We start from the raw sequence: 19,481 nt of genomic DNA, 5'->3' as shown, positions 1-19,481 counted from the left end.
TATATATATATATTTTATACCAAGAACTATGTGTGTTTTTGAAGGAGTAAACACGAGAATGAGAGGTTGAATTATGTTTGACTAAGTTAATAACTTTTCATTATTTGATTAAACTAGTTCAAACTTGATGATTTACTTGGATTAGAAGTAATAACAAAACTAAGGAGTGAAGTAATTTATCCCAGTTCACCACTAACTTGGTTACATCCTATCTCTTCTCTCATAAGGATTTAATCCATTAATTCAACAACTTGTATTACAAAACACATGACCCTCCAAGTCAGTCTTCTTAAATAGCATGACAACCTTAGACTTTGAGGAACACTCATTTCTTGATTCCACCAGCCAAGTCTTCTCCACACAATCTAAAATCCCATATTGTTGAAGGCACACTAACACCACTATCGAGTTTGAATACAAAGATTTGGAACTTGAGTAGTTCTTCTCTAACTTTAGCTTAAGTTCTTCTACTCTTTTCTAATTTTTTTATGATCTTCTTTTTCAGCCTTGAGTATCTATTTATAGATAAAATTAGGGCTTCAATTTAGTCCTTGTTTAATTTTGAATTGTATCCTCATTCTTAGCTTGGTCAATAATGATCTTATTCAAAAATGTTATGAACAAAGTTCCTAAAAAAATGATGTTTGATTTCTATGTGTTTAGCTCTAGAATTAAGTATAGGGTTTTTGGTTAGGCAAATGGCAGAAATGTTTTCACAATAAATGGCAATGTTGGTTTTTAGGATTTTGTAGTCTTATAGTTAATGTTTCATCCTAAGTAGTTGAGAGCTACAATAAGCTATTGAAATGTACTCAACTTCTGGTGTTGAGATGGAAATTGTGCTTTGTCTCTTAATTGACCAAGATATTAAGTTATCACCTAGAAATGTGTAGTATCCCCTTGTGCTTTTTCTCTCAAATTTATCTCCAATATAATGAGAATCACAATACCCACTTAGTTTGTACTCAGAAGATTTCTTATAGAACAAGGTAATGTTTATAGTGCCTTTAGGTATTCAAGGATTCTCTCACCAATAGTTAAATGTGATTCCCTTGGGTCAACTTGAAATCTTGCACATACATATACACATACACTAAACATGATGTCAGGACTGAAAGTAGTAAGGTAAAGTATGGATCATATCATTCCTCTATACTTTTTTCTCGTCAACTTTTTGGCCTGATTTATCCTTTTCAAGTGAACATGTAGGGTGCATTGTTGTGGCCATAGGTTTGCAATCACTCGTCTTAAACTTCTTGAGAAGCTCTATTGTATATTTAGTGTGACGAATATATATACCTTTTTGACTATGCTGAAATTTGTATCCCTAAGAAGAACTTAATTTCTCCAATCATACTCATTTAAAATTCAAGCTGCATCAATTTAGAACCCAAACAAAGTGGTATCTTTTAGTGATGATTTGGTCCTCAAAGGATCATTTGCACTTCCAATGATTAAAGTTTCAAGATGAGATGACTTGTACTTCTATAAAGATCTTCCTTTTGACATATCTTGACTTTTTCTAACTTGATCAGATTCATTCTCTGAAGATTTCTCATCTTCTTCTAATTTACTAGTATCCTTTGATTTCTCAATTTTTTCTTGTTTGTCTACATATCATTCCTCTGATTCCAGTAAACTTGTACTTTCATCATCTTGCTTTGACTTTTTAAAGTTAATCTGTTTATCATCAAATTTAACATGTATGATTTCTTCCACAATATGAGTTTCTTTATTAAACACTCTATAAGCCTTAGGTTTTTCTGAGTATCCAATCAAGGTACATTTTTTAGATCTAGAATCAAATTTACAAAGGTTATCTATAGAGTTCAACATATAACAAGTACAACCTGAAGTAACAATGTCAATTATAAGGAAGGGGGTTTGAATTAAAATTGCCCCTTTTAAAAATTCCTATTTAAAAACTGAAAGTTTTAACTCAATATTGATCTTAGTTATAAATGAAATACGTTCTTGGTTAGTGGAAAAACAACAATATCAATTTATCAATATAAAAACTGAATGTAAGACAAATAATAAAAAGAAATAGAGATAGAGAGATCACACAAGCATGTATCGTGGTTCACCCAATATGGGTTACGTCCAGTCCTCACAAATGTGAGATTTTCCACTAAATGCTTCAAAGCAAGAACATTCTTGGTTTTCACACTGTTTTCACATATCAGTCTTGATCTATTACAACGTTCTACATTTCTACCTAGAAAGGATTTCCACAGGTTGTCTTACACTATTTCAGAAAGGATTTTAAAAAATTACCTTTTAAATCATAAAAAGGATTTCTACACACTACTCAAGCTATGTCAACAATATAGCCTTGAGTTACAAAGTAATGATTTTGAGAATGTTAGAATATGGGTATTGCTCAACTCTTGTTTAAGAAATAGGTTCTAAATATTAGAACTCAGTGATCACTGATTCAAATATCACCCTAAGAAATGGAACTGCAACTTAGAATGATTTGAGAAGCTCGAGTATGATATGAATGAATGATGTTTTGCTTGGCACTATTAGTCCTGATTTTTTTCTTCACCGTAAAGCTTTATTTATAGGCTTCGAGAGAGCTTATGACAGCTCGTTTAACCGTTGGAAGTAGGCTAGGTGTCATGAGTAAGTGAATGGATAATATTAGCCATAAAGCAGAATTGTTCTTGCTGAAACCAGGAATGTTCTTGAGAACCAAGAACGTTCTTCGAATTGGTCTGAGATGAGTTGATTCTTATTTGTGATCTTGACAGTGGTCTGAAATGATTACAAGTGTTGAGTCACGTGTGCAGGTCTATTTGAAGTACAATAGCAGTTTCGTTTACAGCCTGTCATTTGTACTTGCATTTGCTTGACTTGGAGAATGACATTGCTTTATGCTTTTTATGAAGCAAGGTGTTGAGTCTTCGAATTCTGGAATAATTTTTGCTGAGATTGATCCTTGTTTATTTCTGATTAAGATATAGAATGGATAACACTTCATGATCTAATGTTTAACATAAAAATATGATCATTCTTGTTTATGGCAGATGTGGAGAACGTTCTACGTTTTCCAGAAATCTGTCAAGAACGTTCTTCATTTTACTGATTTACCTTTCTTAATTTTAATACGATTTGCTTTGTAATGCTTGGTACATATTTTGTTTTAACACATATTCTGATTAAGATATGGAATGGATAACACTTCATGATCTAATGTTTAACATAAAAATATGATCATTCTTGTTAATGGCAGATGTGGAGAACGTTCTACGTTTTCCAGAAATCTGTCAAGAACGTTCTTCATTTTACTGATTTTCCTTTCTTGATTTTAATACGATTTGCTTTGTAATGCTTGGTACATATTTTGTTTTAACACACTTAAATACACATGTTAAATACCAAAACCCTTAGAATCATAATTTGAAGTCTTAATTAACTTTTCGTTTAATTATCATCAAAACATTAATTTGGAATTTTGTCTCAACAATCTCCCCCTTTTTGATGATGACAAAACATGTTAATTCATATTTTAATTTTGATTCTAATAATAATTTAGAGAGCTTTTTAGTAATAAACTCCCCCTCAATATGTGTTAATCATTTGAACCAAATAATATTTCATTGATATAACAATAAAGTTCTAGATCATTACATGGTGGTTCAAAACAAAAAAAGAAATACAGAAGTAGTCATACAAAAAGAACTTCTGATTCTTAAAATCTACATAACTTAAACCCCTTTGTCATGGCAAAAATGAACAGGAGAGTTAATCTAAATCTAAATCAGAAAGGCAATGAAGGTGAAGACCCCTCACATGATGGAGACAGTGACAGTTGCGATATGTCAGAAAAAATTGCAGCAGGATTAGGCAAACGAGGCTCAAGTCCGAGCTTGGGAGCAAGTTGAGTAGCCATCCAGTCCTGCAGAATAGTTTGCTATTTGTCCTGATGAGCTTGCCTAGCTATGATGGTTTGAAGGACAACAAAGATTTCAGGGATTTCTTTATTTGTTTGGATGTTTCCCTTTCCATTTTGGTCCTTTTAGAAGGACGATGTTCATCATTAATTGGAGTGGTTAGAGGAGTCTTTTGGGATGGAACTACAGTGGTACAAAATGTAGATAAGGTGGCAAATGAAGTATTATTGTGAGGAAAGCAGTTTGTAGGAGCAGAATAATGAGGCACAGATGGGCTAGTTATGTCTGAATTTGGAAAAACCAAATATTGACTTATTCCGAAGATGAAGGAAGTTGTTTTTTGTGGGGACACAAAAGTTGGTGACATCATAGAGGTGTGCTGAATTTGAAGTAGAGGACATAAATTACCTTGAGAGGATGGATTGGTGAAGGGTGGAATAGTAGACGTTGTAGGATAGACTTGATCAAGGATAGGATTTAAATTTTGTGGAACAGTTGGAAACGGAGAACGTTCTTCAGCATGTTGGGGAGGGGAAAAACGTTTTTGAGGTGAGCACTGCTTATTGTTGACAACAGAGGTGCGTGCATACCTTTTCCTTTTAGTGGTAGACGGATTGAAGGCAGATTTTGGTGAGGATGGGATGGTGGAAATTTTTTTCATATGGGAGATGTTTTTGGATAAGAATTTTGAGATCATAATGTTTGAAGTTTCAGTTAACAACGGAATCTAAAAATGCCAAATTTTTTTGGAGAAAACCATACAATATGGAACGGTGTTTCTCTTATAATCCTTTTAAGCTGCAACAATCATATGTTGAATTATTAGGTAGGGAAGATTCAGCTTTTTGCAATGAAGAAGATGATAAATGACTAGTGCATCATTATCAGAGATAAATTTGTGGCTGCCATAATGAGGAAGGATGGAGTGTTGACTTACACTATTGAATATTTTTGGAAGTGATTTCAGGTCAGTTGAGAAATTTTGTAGACTCATCAATAAAATGTTCTTGAAACACTTCTTCTTTGGTGGCTTTCAAGGCTATGTACCAGTCTTTTCCAAAAACTGTTGGGCCTTCATATGGTAGTTTAACAATTTCAGCAAGAATTAAGGATTCTAAACGTATCTCAATACCCTTTAATGTTGAGACAATGAGGGATTTATCTGCAAATGCTTCAGCTTTGCAGTAAAATGCTCAAATGACCTCAAGGTAATAGCAGTCAATTTTTTTAAGGAAATCAGTTCATCCAAGTGCATCAGTATGATGTTGAATGGAGATTCCTTTAACTTGTAGGTTTTCAAAACTAAATACCCGACCAATGCCAATAGGTCGTTGAGCCCTTTTGTTAGCATATAGTTTTTGATTTTTTGAAAGAATCAAAGGTGGAATAAGGATTTTGGAAGAAGAAGAAGGTTTGGTGGAAGGTTTTGTGGTTGCTATTTTGGAGGTTTTTGTTGATTTTGGATTTGAAGTTTTGAGTGGAGACCTTTCTTGAGTTTTGAGTGGAGAACGTTCTTGAGTTGAACTTTTTTTGTAAATTTTTTAGGGTTTTCTAATTTTTTTTAGAGGCTAAAAACTGAGTGTTGAAGATGAGGTGAATTTTGGAATCATGGGTTTAGTTTATAGGGGGTGGTTTTGGATGAAATCACTTTGGAATGACATTTGGATGATTTTTGAAGTTTCTGGGGATTTTGAAGTTTCTGGGGATTTTGAAATTTCTGGGGATTTTGGTTTGGAAGATTGGTGTAACATCCCAAATTTCATAACCAACTATTTTATTAATTAAATAGGATTTTAAATAAATTAATTTGGTGTTAAAATTATTTTAGAATATATGTTGATTAATTTTATAATTACTTATCCTTATATGTGTGACTTTCTTATGGTTTGATAATTGTATATGTATTTAATTTAATGAGTAATATAAATTATAAATATTATGATTAATTATTTAATTTATTTTCAACAATTAAATGGTATTTTAGCAAAAGCATTTTAGAGGATAAGATGTTGAGTGAGTTTATATGTAGATTTGCATTAGATATTTGTGGTGATATTTTTATGTGCGTTAAACTACATGATAAATGTTTGCATAGTTATATTTTAATTATTTAAGATTATTTCCTATTTTAATTATTTGTTTTATAAATAATTGTCTTAAGATAGTAGTAATATTGTGATTAGTTTCTTTATTTGTATATATTTTCTATGATATGATGGTTTTGTACGTATTTATTGGGATTTAGTAATAAATATAAATTATTTAAGTTATATTTATTTATTTTATCATTTTGACTATTCTATAAAGATTGTAGTATTTTTATGTGATTATTTTGTAAGATGTTACAGTAATAATTGTAGTTAATATTTTGAATATGAGAGTCCTTGTTATTAATGTATTTTAATTGCTTTTTATAAATATTAGTTTTGAAGTATTGGTAATACTTTAGTAATGAGGTTGTGTTAAAAAAAATTAGTTTTGGTAATTGTTGGTTTTATAAAAAAAAATAAAAATAAAAGAAATGTGTAAAATGTGTTTTATGGGTTTGGCCCATATACAAGTCAAACCTATTTTAAAAAAATATATAGGAAACAACACGTCCAGCAAGGAAGAAACAAAAATTAGGATTAGCCTCTAGCACAACTGATCGATAACTGTTGCAGAAAACTTTATCCATTTCATCCAAAATTCAGTATGTTGTTTCATTCATTTAGCTAGTCAATTAAACACACTTTTTCAGATTTTTAACCATCCCAATTTATCTCTAAAATACCGACCTTATTCGTTTATGGAATTTCTTATTTTGAATTGTTCTTCTTCACCGTAAGTTTGATTGGAGTGAAACAACGCCAAAACGACCGTGTGAATGATGACTACATTATACCATGATTATATTCCGCTTTAGGTAATTTAACTTGATTCAGTTTCGAAAATTGACATTTTTAAAGTTGTTTTCATAATTTATTTTTGACGTTAACCCATAAACTGCCGAGTTAGATCGAATGAATAACAAGGAGTCAAAGAACAATTTTTTTTTCTTGCGGACTCGTATTCGTGAATGATGACTATCATAGGCTTTTTTTTTTGGCTTGGCCTGACCTTTTTAAAAATCTGGCCTGGCCTGGAAGCCTATTTAAAAGCCTTATTCATATTAAAATATTTAAATGCTCTCCACATACCAATATCAATGTACATATCTATATATATTAAACAAAAACTAATTTTTCTAACAAAATAATTTTAAAAAAATTTGAAACAAACATCCTTTAAACCCTAAAACATAATTCTTGGTTTCAAAGAATAGATTTTTTTTTGAAACAAATGTACCAATTATTACCTCTCAAACAAATATGGAAGGACTACTGAGTTATTGAATGGCTACCGAATATGGAACGACTACCAAATATGGAATGGCTACCGAATATGAAATGACTACTGAGTGATTGTCTAATTGATAGAATTTAAAATAGGAAATAATATTATTAATATAATAATAAAAAATAACATTAATAAATAATTAAATATATATAGGTCGGCCTGTCAGGCCTAATAGACTTCTTTATAAGCATGAGCCTGACCTATTTAAATAAATAGGCTTTAAAAATAGCCTGAGTCTAGTCTTTTTATTAAATAGGTCATGCCAGGCCAAACCATAAGTAGGCCAAGCCATAGGCCCCTGTCGGACGGCCTAGCCTATTCCCATTCCTAGTGATAGAGCATTTGAATTCATGAGTATAATATATTGTGAGTTGAACGAGAAAACTATATTTTCCAATGATTCATTTGGGGCTCACTACGCACGGAGGCAACCCTATTTAGTAATAATTGAATTAATATGACTAATTATGGTTTATAGGATTAAAATATGGGTTAGAAACTTTTATTAGATTGTTGTGTGATTTAAATTATACAACTGTGTGGTATGTGTGAAGAAAGTTTAAGTTTTTTTTTTTAATGTGTTGATAGTTTTATTTATGATATATGTGATAAAATTTGAATTTATGTGTGGCATATATGAAGGCTTTAATTTCTATATGTATGTAATGAAAGTTTAAATTTTTATGATGTAATAGATTAAAGTTTTGATTTTTTTTATGAGACTTTTATAAATATATGATTTATTGTTATGTGTAGTGGAAACTTTGATCTTTGTGATAGTTATTTATGAATATATGATCTTCATGATATATGAGGTGGAAGTTTTGATTTTTATGATGGTTGTTTAAGAATATTTGATTTTCTTGATAAGAACTTGTGATGTATGGTTTAGTGATATTTAAATAAGGTGGTGATTTCGTATAAGTTATTTTTGGATCATTTGACTTAATCTTAGTGGGATGTGTGGGATGTTTGATTTTGAGGATACATCATCATGTCATGTCATATGCATCTTAGTGGGTTGTGTGGGAATATTTTATTTTGATAATGCACTATCATGTCATGGCATATGCATCTACATGGAAGTTGCCTTTGTGACAGGTTCTTTCCCCATTTGTATGGGTGATTTTATGTGTGGAAGTTACCTTTGCGGAAGATTTATTTTTCTCATTGGTATGGGTGATTTTCTGTGTGAGAGTTGTCTTAGTGTCAGGTATCATATCTGGATCATATAGTTATTAGGAGCATGCATAGCATTGCACCGTCTTGTGATTGTTTGGTTGTGGTTAATGTGTATTTAATTTGATAATAATTTCTCTTAGATGATTTGATATTACAAAGAGATATTGATTCTCCTTGAGTGATTTTGACTTTATAATATGATTTTTTCTTGAAATGCTTTGTTATATTGTGATGTGTTTGATACGGCTATGTGTTGATTATTTGCGTGTTCTTCTTACTTATATTATACTATTAACATGATTTTGAAGCTCACCTCCTTCGTTGTTTTTGTTTGACTGGTTGGGGCTTGCGTTTGCGAAATCGCAGTTATTACAGGTTAATGAGTCTTGAAGTTCAAGTTTGGGAGAAGCACCGCTCTGTTAGGTTGTATAGGGAATGGAAGTTATAAGTTGTATTTTACTTATTTAATTAATGAAAACTATACAAGTATTACTAAGTGTTTGGAATTAAATTAAGAAATTATAGTTAAATTAAGTTTATTAAGATTACACTTTTCTATAGGAAGAAAAAGATTAAAGTATTCAATTTGTATTTTGAGAAACGTAATATTATAATAATTCATAAAAGTTTATTTCCTTTTGAAAGAGTTTTTAGTTATCCGCTGTGAGTTCTAGTAAAAATATGATATAAATTATTATGTATATTATTTTGGGGTTTAGTGTTTACTAATTATTTAAATGAACAGTAGTTTAGGTATTCTTACTTAAATAATTAAAAGAAAAATATCGTAATTTTTCTAAGGAATAAGTATTTTTAAGTAATACTTTGGATCAAAAATTTGGGGTGTTACAGTTGAGATGTAGAAACAATTTGTAATTTAGGATTTTGTGGTGGTGGTGAGGGAACAGAATCATCATCAGTAATGGTATAGATTGTTGTGTCTATATTTTTTGTTTTTGAAATACCAATACCTGCCAGAACACACATTGATCTTCGTTTGGAGGATGAAGTGTTGGAACTAGAGTTGAGGGTTTTTCGAAGATGGGGTGGGGCTTGACTGATTGAAGAAAAAAGACATTGATACAATGGAGGAAGAATGGTTGCGAGAGGCTCTAGTGTGATCGGAGGGGGACTAGAATCTGGTGATGAAGACATTAATCATAGAATTTTCTCTCTGAATGATATTATGAGATTCTATTAATTGCATATGTTGATTGATATTTAGTGATTATTCAAGGTGATGACTTTGTATCTAAACCAGGGTGGTTTAGGACAATGTTGAATGGTTTTGGACACTCTGGTTGAGTGAACTATTTTGTTACTAACTAAGATGATGAGATTCATGCATGCATTGGTGGCCTAAACTTAGTCATGAGTATGTGATGACAGTTCATTGCAAAAGCAACGTGATTAAGAAAAATACTCAACGGTGGGGTACTAAAGATGAAACTCTGAAGATCATTTGTCCAACAGTGGGACATTGTCCAATGGTGGCACTCTTTGCTCTACAGAATGGTGATATTCTGGAATCGTGCAATTACATATAGTCTAACAAATAGGATTTGCGCATTTTGGTTGATTTGTATCTTTGGTACTTTGTGATTTTAACTGTTAAATGAAATATCTGAAGTATCTTTGGTGCAATTTTTTATACCAATCAAATCATATACATTTTTTTTTATCTCGGATATGCTTAAGAGCATCTTCAACGGTGAACTCAACATGTGCTCTCAACAAGGGTTCATTAAATAGGGTTCATTGTCCCACATAGCAACTCATTCATTTTTTTGCTCCAATGTGAACTCAACTTGGGTTCATTAAATAGGGTCTAATGTGCCACATTATCTTGAAGCAACTCTTATATTATTTCCCACAACTTTAATTTATACACTAATATTTTATTACAATTTAAAATATTAATTTAAATATTTCAATTAATATTATTATACATTATTTTTATTAAAATTTAAAATAAAATTGAACTTAAAGTTTTATAACAATAATAAAAATTAAAAAAGCTAACGGTCATATATTAATAAAAAAAAGGTAACAGTCATAAAATTATTATTATTAATAATTTAAAAAGAAGCTATCAGTCATAAATTAATTATATAAAAAAACAAGTAACGATCATAAATTTATTATTTATTAATAAATTAATTAAAAAAAATAACGGTTATAAATTTATTATTATTATTAAATTATGAAAATATATTTTCTTCTTGAAAAACTCTATTTAGGAACCTAACTCCAACGGTAGGGCTCTCTGTGCCACATCATTCATTGTTTGCTCCAATGGTGAACTAACATAATGTGTCACATCATCTTGAAGCAACCCTTATATTATGTCCCACAACTTTAATTTATACATTAATTTTTATTTATATTTAATTTTATTACAAATTAAAATATTGACATAAATATTTCAATTAATATTATTATACATTATTTTAATTTAAATTTAAAATAAAATTGAACTTAAACTTTTATAACAATAACAAAAATTAAACGGTCATATATTAATAACAATGGTAACAGTCATAAAATTATTATTATTAATAAATTAAAAAGAAGCTAACAGTCATAAATTAATCAAAAAAGGTAACGAGAATAAATTTATTATTATTGATAAATTAATAAAAAAGATAACGGTTATAACATTCAGTCTGTAACCGTGATGATAGCTTGGTACAACTCCTGTGAACTCGCCAAAAACTGAATATACAACCAATTTGACAACTATAGAAGATACTCTAAGAGAAATATTTTGGTGTGAATTTTTTGTCTTCGGGAGTTACTCTTGACTTAAAGTGTTTTCATTATAATTTTATTTTTCTTATTCAATTAAATAACTGAATTTTAAAAGATATTTATACACTGGTAAGAAAATGTGAATCAAGAAGAAAACGGGAAATCATAAATGGTATAACATAATAGACAAAATATTCACATGAGAATTTACTTTTGGATAATAAACATAAGGGTGCATAGAAATGATTTGGTTTTTTTATATAAAGAAAACACGAGAATAAAATTTTGGGAAATAAAGGAAGATGAAACTCACAATTCGAAATGGTTCACATATGATAATTAAATATAGCAAAAATAAAACTATATTATTTTATAATTTTATTTAGTGTTCAATCAACATAAATTCCAAAGAAAAATATATAGATAATATTATCCAAGAGTACGGTCGAGGTGCCTCCCTCCTATTACAGCATTATTCCAATGAAAGCAAACCACATATCCTCTTTTAACCTTACATGGTTCCGATTCGTTTATAAACCAATGACATTCCTTATCGCAATCAGGTTGATCTCGAGTTTGGACGTAAATGTCAAAGTAGTGAAATGCACCTATCCATAAAAATTTGCAAAAATATAAAGATATTGGTATAAAGTATTTAGGCTAAAAAGAGAAAGTGTAAATTTCCCCAAACTTTAGTGATCGAAACCCAAAATCAGAATTTTTGTCTTTACAATCTACTCTGAGCTGATAGTTGGTTATGTTATTGGTAACGTACACTTGTTATATATATTGTCGAATCAAGTGAAGGAGCACTGTTTTTCCACGATTACTAATATTAGTTAATTAATTATGTGGCAATTTAAGGGATACAATAAATATAAAAATTAGATAAGTTATACAGCATTATAAAAAAAATTAAATATGTCTTTAGTTTTTGTAAATATACTTTTTTTTTATTTTTGTTTTTATAAGTTTTTTTGTTTAGTTAATATCTCTACAAATATAGTTTCATTTTAAAACAGTCATTTCATTCAATTTTTGTTAAAAATATTATAACACTTTTAAAACATAACAACTTTTTAACCAAAAAAGCAAATATAATTAAATTATAACTATTTTTAACCCAAAATTAACTTCAAATGTTTCAACCTTCTTCCCTACAAAAACCTAAATTGCACATTCTTCTTCATCGTTCTAGTCTTCTTTTCATTGTAGAATTACTCACATTATGTCGCAATTCATAAAGTAAAATAAAAATAAGGAAAATTAGAATGAATTATGTAAGACCCATAATTTTAAAGTACCATTTATGTATTTTTGGCGTATTTTGGATTTTGGCTCGGAGGCTTTTAAGCCAAAGTTAATAATATTTTGGAGTTTTATAATCAAAAAGATATTTTGATGCCAATTAAAATTTCTCGTCGATAAATAAATTGAATTTAACTGCGATGAATCCTTTACGGAGAATTTAATGTGTTTCGGGTGAAACGGTAATTTAACAAATGTCTAGATTTTGAGATATTTGTTAAGTTATATTTTTATATCTATATATGTTTGGTTATAGGGAAAAAGAAAGGAAAACTAGAAGGAAGGAAAAGGAAAAGAAAATAGTATAAAAGGGAAGGAAGGAAAAAGGAAGAAAGGAAAAAGAAAGGAAAGAAAAAGAAAGGAAGGAAAATTGAAAAGCCATCGTCTTCTTCCTCTCCCGCGGCCAAATTTCTCTCCTTTCTCCCATTTTCATTTTCGTCGCTTTCTTTTCTTCAAAACTAGTAACCCAAGGTTGGGTGAGAGTTAGATCAATGTTTTCGCAACTCCATTCTTCCTCTTTGATTCGAAAACGAAGAAAAACGGTTTTGAGATCCAAACACAAACCCCTCCGTTTCTCCTAGATCCAAACCTCATTTCTCGAAGAGATAGAAGGGAAAGTTGCTCACCTCCGTGCTACGGTGCTAGTGCACTAATTTGGAAGCGGCGTTGCGAGCGGAGATTTTACCGGAATTTCTCGCGGTACCGGAAACGCGCGTTAAAGCTAACGTTGAGGTAAGGGCTCCTTCCAAACTTTTAGTTTGCATTAGGGACTTATCTGTGGTTGTGTGGGAAGGAATTTGTTAGGGTTAAATGTATCGATTTGGGGAAAAACGAAACTAGTGCGTTATGGGTAAAAACCTTAGAGTTAGGTTTTGTTTATAGTGATGAATGTTTCGTGGTAAATGAATTTGAATGTCATTGTGTATGATTATGGGTAAATGAAACTTGATGTTTGTTAATTGGTGTGGTTGTTGTGAATTATGGTTTGAATGTGAAAGTATGTTTGAATTTGTTTCTGTGGAATTTGAAAACCATTAGAGTTAAACGAGTATTAAAAATGGGGAATCTTTTAATACCTCGGTTTACTTAATGTGTATTTGAGGAAAATGTTTAAGTTAACTGGGCGTTGAGAATGGGGAATCTCTTAATGTCTCGGTTACTTAACTATCGTTTTTGAAAATCGTTTCGGTAAATGAGTATTAAGAATGGGGAATCTCTTAATGACTCGTTTACTGCATGTTTTGCGAGAAAATCGTTTAAGTCAAAAGTATATTAAGAATGGGGAATCTCTTAATATGACTGTTTGCTTAACGTTTTGTTTTGAAAATCATTAAGTTAAATCGGTATTAAGAACGGGGAATCTCTTAATGACTTATTTAATTAATGTTGTTTGAAAGTCGTTTCGGTAAATGAGTATTAAGAATGGGGAATCTCTTAATATGACTGTTTGCTTAACGTTTTGTTTTGAAAATCATTAAGTTAAATCGGTATTAAGAACGGGGAATCTCTTAATGACTTATTTAATTAATGTTGTTTGAAAGTCGTTTAAGTTAAATGGGTATTAAAAATGGGGAATCTTTTAATATCTGCATTTGCTTAACGATTGTTGTGAATGGAGTCTGTGTATGCTCATGCATTTCATTTGGTAAATTGTGTTGACCCGTGATAGGTGACACCTCGGTAAACTGTACTGACCCGTGATAGGTGGTACATTTACGATTTCCGCTTTTTCTTTTAGTAAATCGTGTTGACCCGTGATAGGTGACACCATGGTAACTGTACTGACCCGTGATAGGTGGTACATTTACGATTTCCGCTTTTTCTTTTAGTAAATCGTGTTGACCCGTGATAGGTGACACCATGGTAACTGTACTGACCCGTGATAGGTGGTACATTTACGATTTACATTTTTGGTGGATTGTGCTGACCCGTGATAGGTGGCACCTCGGTAAACAGTACTGGTCTGTGATAGGCGGTACGTTTACGATTCCCGCTTTTTCTTTTAGTAAATCGTGTTGACCCGTGATAGGTGACACCATGGTAACTGTACTGACCCGTGATAGGTGGTACATTTACGATTTCCGCTTTTTCTTTTAGTAAATCGTGTTGACCCGTGATAGGTGACACCATGGTAACTGTACTGACCCGTGATAGGTGGTACATTTACGATTTCCGCTTTTTCTTTTAGTAAATCGTGTTGACCTGTGATAGGTGACACCTCGGTAAACTGTACTGACCCGTGATAGGTGGTACGTTTATGATTTACGCATTTTAGTAAATCGTGCTGACCCGTGATAGGTGGCACCTCGGTAATTGGTACTTTGGCCTGCGATAGGCGGTACAATTATGATTTACGGCCCTTCGAGGAGGGTTTTGGTTTGGAATTCCGAGTCCATGCATTTTGGCATATACGCATTGCATTAGGGTGCTTGGCACGCGAGTCGTGGTTGATTTGAGTTTTATGATTAAGTGATTTGAATTTGAGTCGTTGTGGTAATTGCGTTGAAAATGCTAAGTGTTATGTGTTGATTGTTGTGTGTAAGTATGATGGTTATCGAGATCCCAATTGCCGTGGTAATCGTGTAGGAATTGCTAAGTGTTAGGTTGTGAACTTGATTAGGAATGACTTGAGTTAATGCATGAATTTTTGGAAAAACGATCAGGGAAATCGATTTCCCAATCGATTGGATGAGTTGCAGGAAGTTCACCATTTTGACCTAATCGATTTGCCAATCGATTGTATAAATATGTCTTTCAAAATCTTTTAAGAAATCGATTTGGAAATCGATTGGCAGAGAGGCAGGAACTCAGCAAAACTGCCAAAATCGATTTGGAAATCGATTTGGCAACACAGGGACTCATCAGAACTGACAAAATCGACTTAGAAATCGATTTGGTCATGCAAAAACTCAGCAGAACTGACCAAATCGATTTGGCAATCGATTGGCTCAGCAAAAGTCCTCATTTTGAGTTAGATAATCGATTGCTCAATTGATTTATCAATGCTTTGGTCAGTTATGTATTACTTGATGGTTGGAGAACTTCATTTTGAGTTCATTGTTAATTGGTAAGCATTATATGAACTTTTAGCATATGCAAAATCCTGTTAAGGTGCATGCTTAGTTGAAAAGTTGTTTTGAGCATTTAAAAACTTAATTGCTATGTGTTAACTGTTATTTTCTGGTTGGTGACCCTTTACAATTATTGTGGAAATCTGGGTTTTGCCCTCAGATTAGAGTCAGGACGATCCTACCGGTTCGTACCCTACGGACGGGAATGGAGATGGGAACGCTTGACTGCAGTTACGTTAGGAGGATCTCACGGGGCGCGTGGAGATACTCAGGGTGTATAGCTTTTTGGTAGGATGATCAGATTAGGATGATGTATAGGAACTAGGTGTCCTTCTTTTGGATTGGAGTATTTTTAGTTTGGAAAACTGTATTTATACTAATATTGCCAGTTTGACTTCTTATTCGAATGGGTTCCATGTACCATTTGATGTTGTGTAAATGTTTTGGATTTGTAATTGGAGAAACTTTTCCGCTGCTTGTAAATTATAATGACTCAATTACTTATCCAAAGGCATTTCCTGATTTAATTCTTTGTTCGTTTTTAATTACTTTTGAAAAAAAAAAATACACCCTCGCTTTGAAAAACGGGGTGTTACAAATTAGATTAGAGGTTCAACCCTCATTATGGGGAATTCCTTCATCACCCCTTATCATTACTAGGACTTGGACTTTGACCTTTTTTTTCTTTTTGCCCTTGCTCCCTCTACAACTTAATTCTACTTCCACTTCTGGACTTTTCTATATACTCCCCAAAATTCCTTAATCTCCACGTCAAGAAGAAAAACTCTAATTCAAGTCATATTTAAACCTATAAAAAAAGAGTATGTATTAATATTATAAACATTATGGTCAATAATTTTTTTTTTAATTTGTCAATGTGAGTATTACTATAATATCTATTAGAGTTGACTAAATTAAGAGTTTTTGTACATTTATCTATTCAATTTTGACACTACTAATTAAATAATTTTTTTCCATAATTTTAATTAAAATCATAACAAAAAATGTCATTTCAAAATAGACCTAAAAGATAAAACTTAAAAATTTGATGGTGTAAAATATAAAATATGAAACTCGTTCATAGATAACATGTCATTTACCTATTGATGGTTTACTTTGATAGTATCAAAATATATTAATTTTCAAATGTACCATAGAAGTCTCATAAAATTAATATTGTACCACTGTTTCTTTTGTAAAATAGTCATTACTATCATCATTTTTAATAATAATTTCCGTTGCTTCAATATAAAAAATATACAAGAGTAATAATTAATGTAAAATAAATATTATATTGCTATTTATTACTGTAACATGTCAAATTATATAATAAAATATTTTATTAATTAAATAGGATTTTAAATAATTAATTTGATGTTAAAACTATTTTAGAATATATGGTGATTAATTTTATTTATGTGTGTGCTTATAATGATGTGCTAATTTTATACATATTTAATTATATGAGTTATATAAATACAAAATATTATATTTTTATTATTTTATATATTTTTTCTAAAGATAATAGTATTTTAGTGTAAATATTTTAAATAATAAGATTTTAAGCGATTTTACAAGTATATATGTGTCTGTAATTAATGTAATATTTTCTTGTATGTTTGACTAATGTTAAGTGTGCACGTATTTATATTTTAATTATTTCCAATTATTTTCTATTTTTGTTATATATTTTATAAATAATTATCTTGACATAGTAGTAATATTATGTTTTATTTTCTTTATTTTTATATATTTGTTATGGCATGATAATTTTATATATATTTTATTATGATTTAGTAATTAATAAAGAGTGTTGATATTATATTTATTTATTTTATAATGTTTACTATTCTCTAATGATAGTGATTATTTTGAATATGAAAGTTACAGTTATTAGTAATATATTATCCTTTATTGGTAAAATATTATCCTTGTCTTTGTTTATGTTTTGGATTGGGAAACAAAAAATCTTGCAAAATCGGTATGAAAAATTCGTTTCTATGAAACAACCTAGTATAATAATTTTGTTTAGTTTATTATTTGTGTTGCTTTTCATGTATCATTTTTTTAATGAAATCATGTCTTAGTTTTTATTTATTGTTTTCATGTTAACTTTATCCATATAACAAGATTATTTACAATTTTTTTATATTACTATCGTGTTTGTCGTTTTGTATATATGGTGTTATAATTTAAACAAAATTCATTTTCATATTCTAAAAATAAAATAAAATATCGAATTGAGAAAACACATTCTTCAACAAAAAGTGTTATGTGAAAAATCACAAACCTCACACAAACACTCATTTATGGTTTTATTCATTCAAGTAAACTTGAAAATATTTAGAACAATAAGATAAATAAAAAAAGATATAAATGAAAACAACATATTGTTATCTCTTTTGTCATATCGAACTTGGCCTATGTTGAACCATCTAGATGTTTTCCAATGCGTTGTTTGGTATTAGTCACCCATGAACGTCGCACAAGAATAACAAAAATTAAAATTGACCAACACACATATATATTTTATTCCAAGAATTATGTGTGTTTTTGAAGGAGTAAACAAGAGAATGAGAGGTTGAATTGTGTTTGACTAAGTTAATAATTTTTCATTATTTGATTAAACTGGTTCAAACTTGATGATTTACTTAGAGTAGAAGTAATAAAAAAAAACTAAGGAGTGCAATAATTTATCCTAGTTCACCACTAACTTGGCTACATCAAATTTCTTCTCTCATAAGGATTTAATCCATTAATTCAACAATTTGTATTACAAAACATATAACCCTCTAAGCCAGTCTTCTTAAATAGCCTGACAACCCTAGACATTTGAGGAACACTCACATCTGAACTCCCCCAGCAATGTCTTCTCCACATAATCTGAAACCCCAGATTGTTGAAGGCACACTAACACCACTATCGAGTTTGAATACAAAGATTTGGAACTTGAGTAGTTGCTTCTAACAAGTTGATTATAACAATGACTATCACGCTATAAGAAAACAACACTTAGAAAATATTTCTCATTCATATAAGTGTTTCTCCCTTTTAACTCTAAGATGAATTTGAAATTTTTTAGCTTAAGTTCTTCTACTCTTTTCTAATCTTTTTTTATGATCTTATTTTTCAACCTTGAGTATCTACTTATAGATAAAATTAGGGCTTCAATTTAGTCCTTTTTTAATTCTGATTTGTATCCTTATTCTTAGCTTGGTCAACAATGATCTTCTTCAAAAATGTTATGAACAAAGTTCCTAATAAAATGATGTTTGATTTCTATGTGTTTAGCTCTAGAATTAAGTATATGGTTTTTGGTTAGGCAAATGGCGGAAATGATTTCACAATAAATAGGAATGTTGGTTTCTAGGATTTTGTAGTCTTCTAGTTAATGTTTCATCCACTATAGTTGAGAGCTACAACCAGTTATTGAAATGTACTCAACTTCTATTGTTGACATGAAAATTGTGCTATGTCTCTTACTTGACCAAGATATTAGGTTGTCACCTAGAAATGTGCAGTTTCCCCTTGTGCTTTTTATCTCAAATTTATCTCCAACATAATTAGAATCACAATACCCACTTAGTTTGTACTCAAAAGATTTCTTATAGAACAAGGTAATGTTGACAGTGTCGTTAGGTATTCAAGGATTCTCTTAACTATAGTTAAATGTGATTCCATATGGTCAATTTGAAAACTTGCACATACACATACACTAAACATGATGTTAGGTCTGAAAGCAGTAAGGCAAAGTACGGATCCTATCATTCCTATACTTTTTCTCGTCAACTTTTTGGCATGATTCATTCTTTTCAAGTGAACAAGTAGGGTGTATTGTTGTGGCCATAGGTTTGCAATCACTCGTCTTAAACTTCTTGAGAAGCTCTTTTGT

Source organism: Cicer arietinum, chromosome 4 (genome assembly GCF_000331145.2).
Source record: "Cicer arietinum cultivar CDC Frontier isolate Library 1 chromosome 4, Cicar.CDCFrontier_v2.0, whole genome shotgun sequence".
Lineage (NCBI taxonomy): Eukaryota > Viridiplantae > Streptophyta > Magnoliopsida > Fabales > Fabaceae > Cicer > Cicer arietinum.
The sequence above is the reverse complement of the archived record's forward strand: the minus strand, read 5'-3'. Positions refer to the sequence as shown.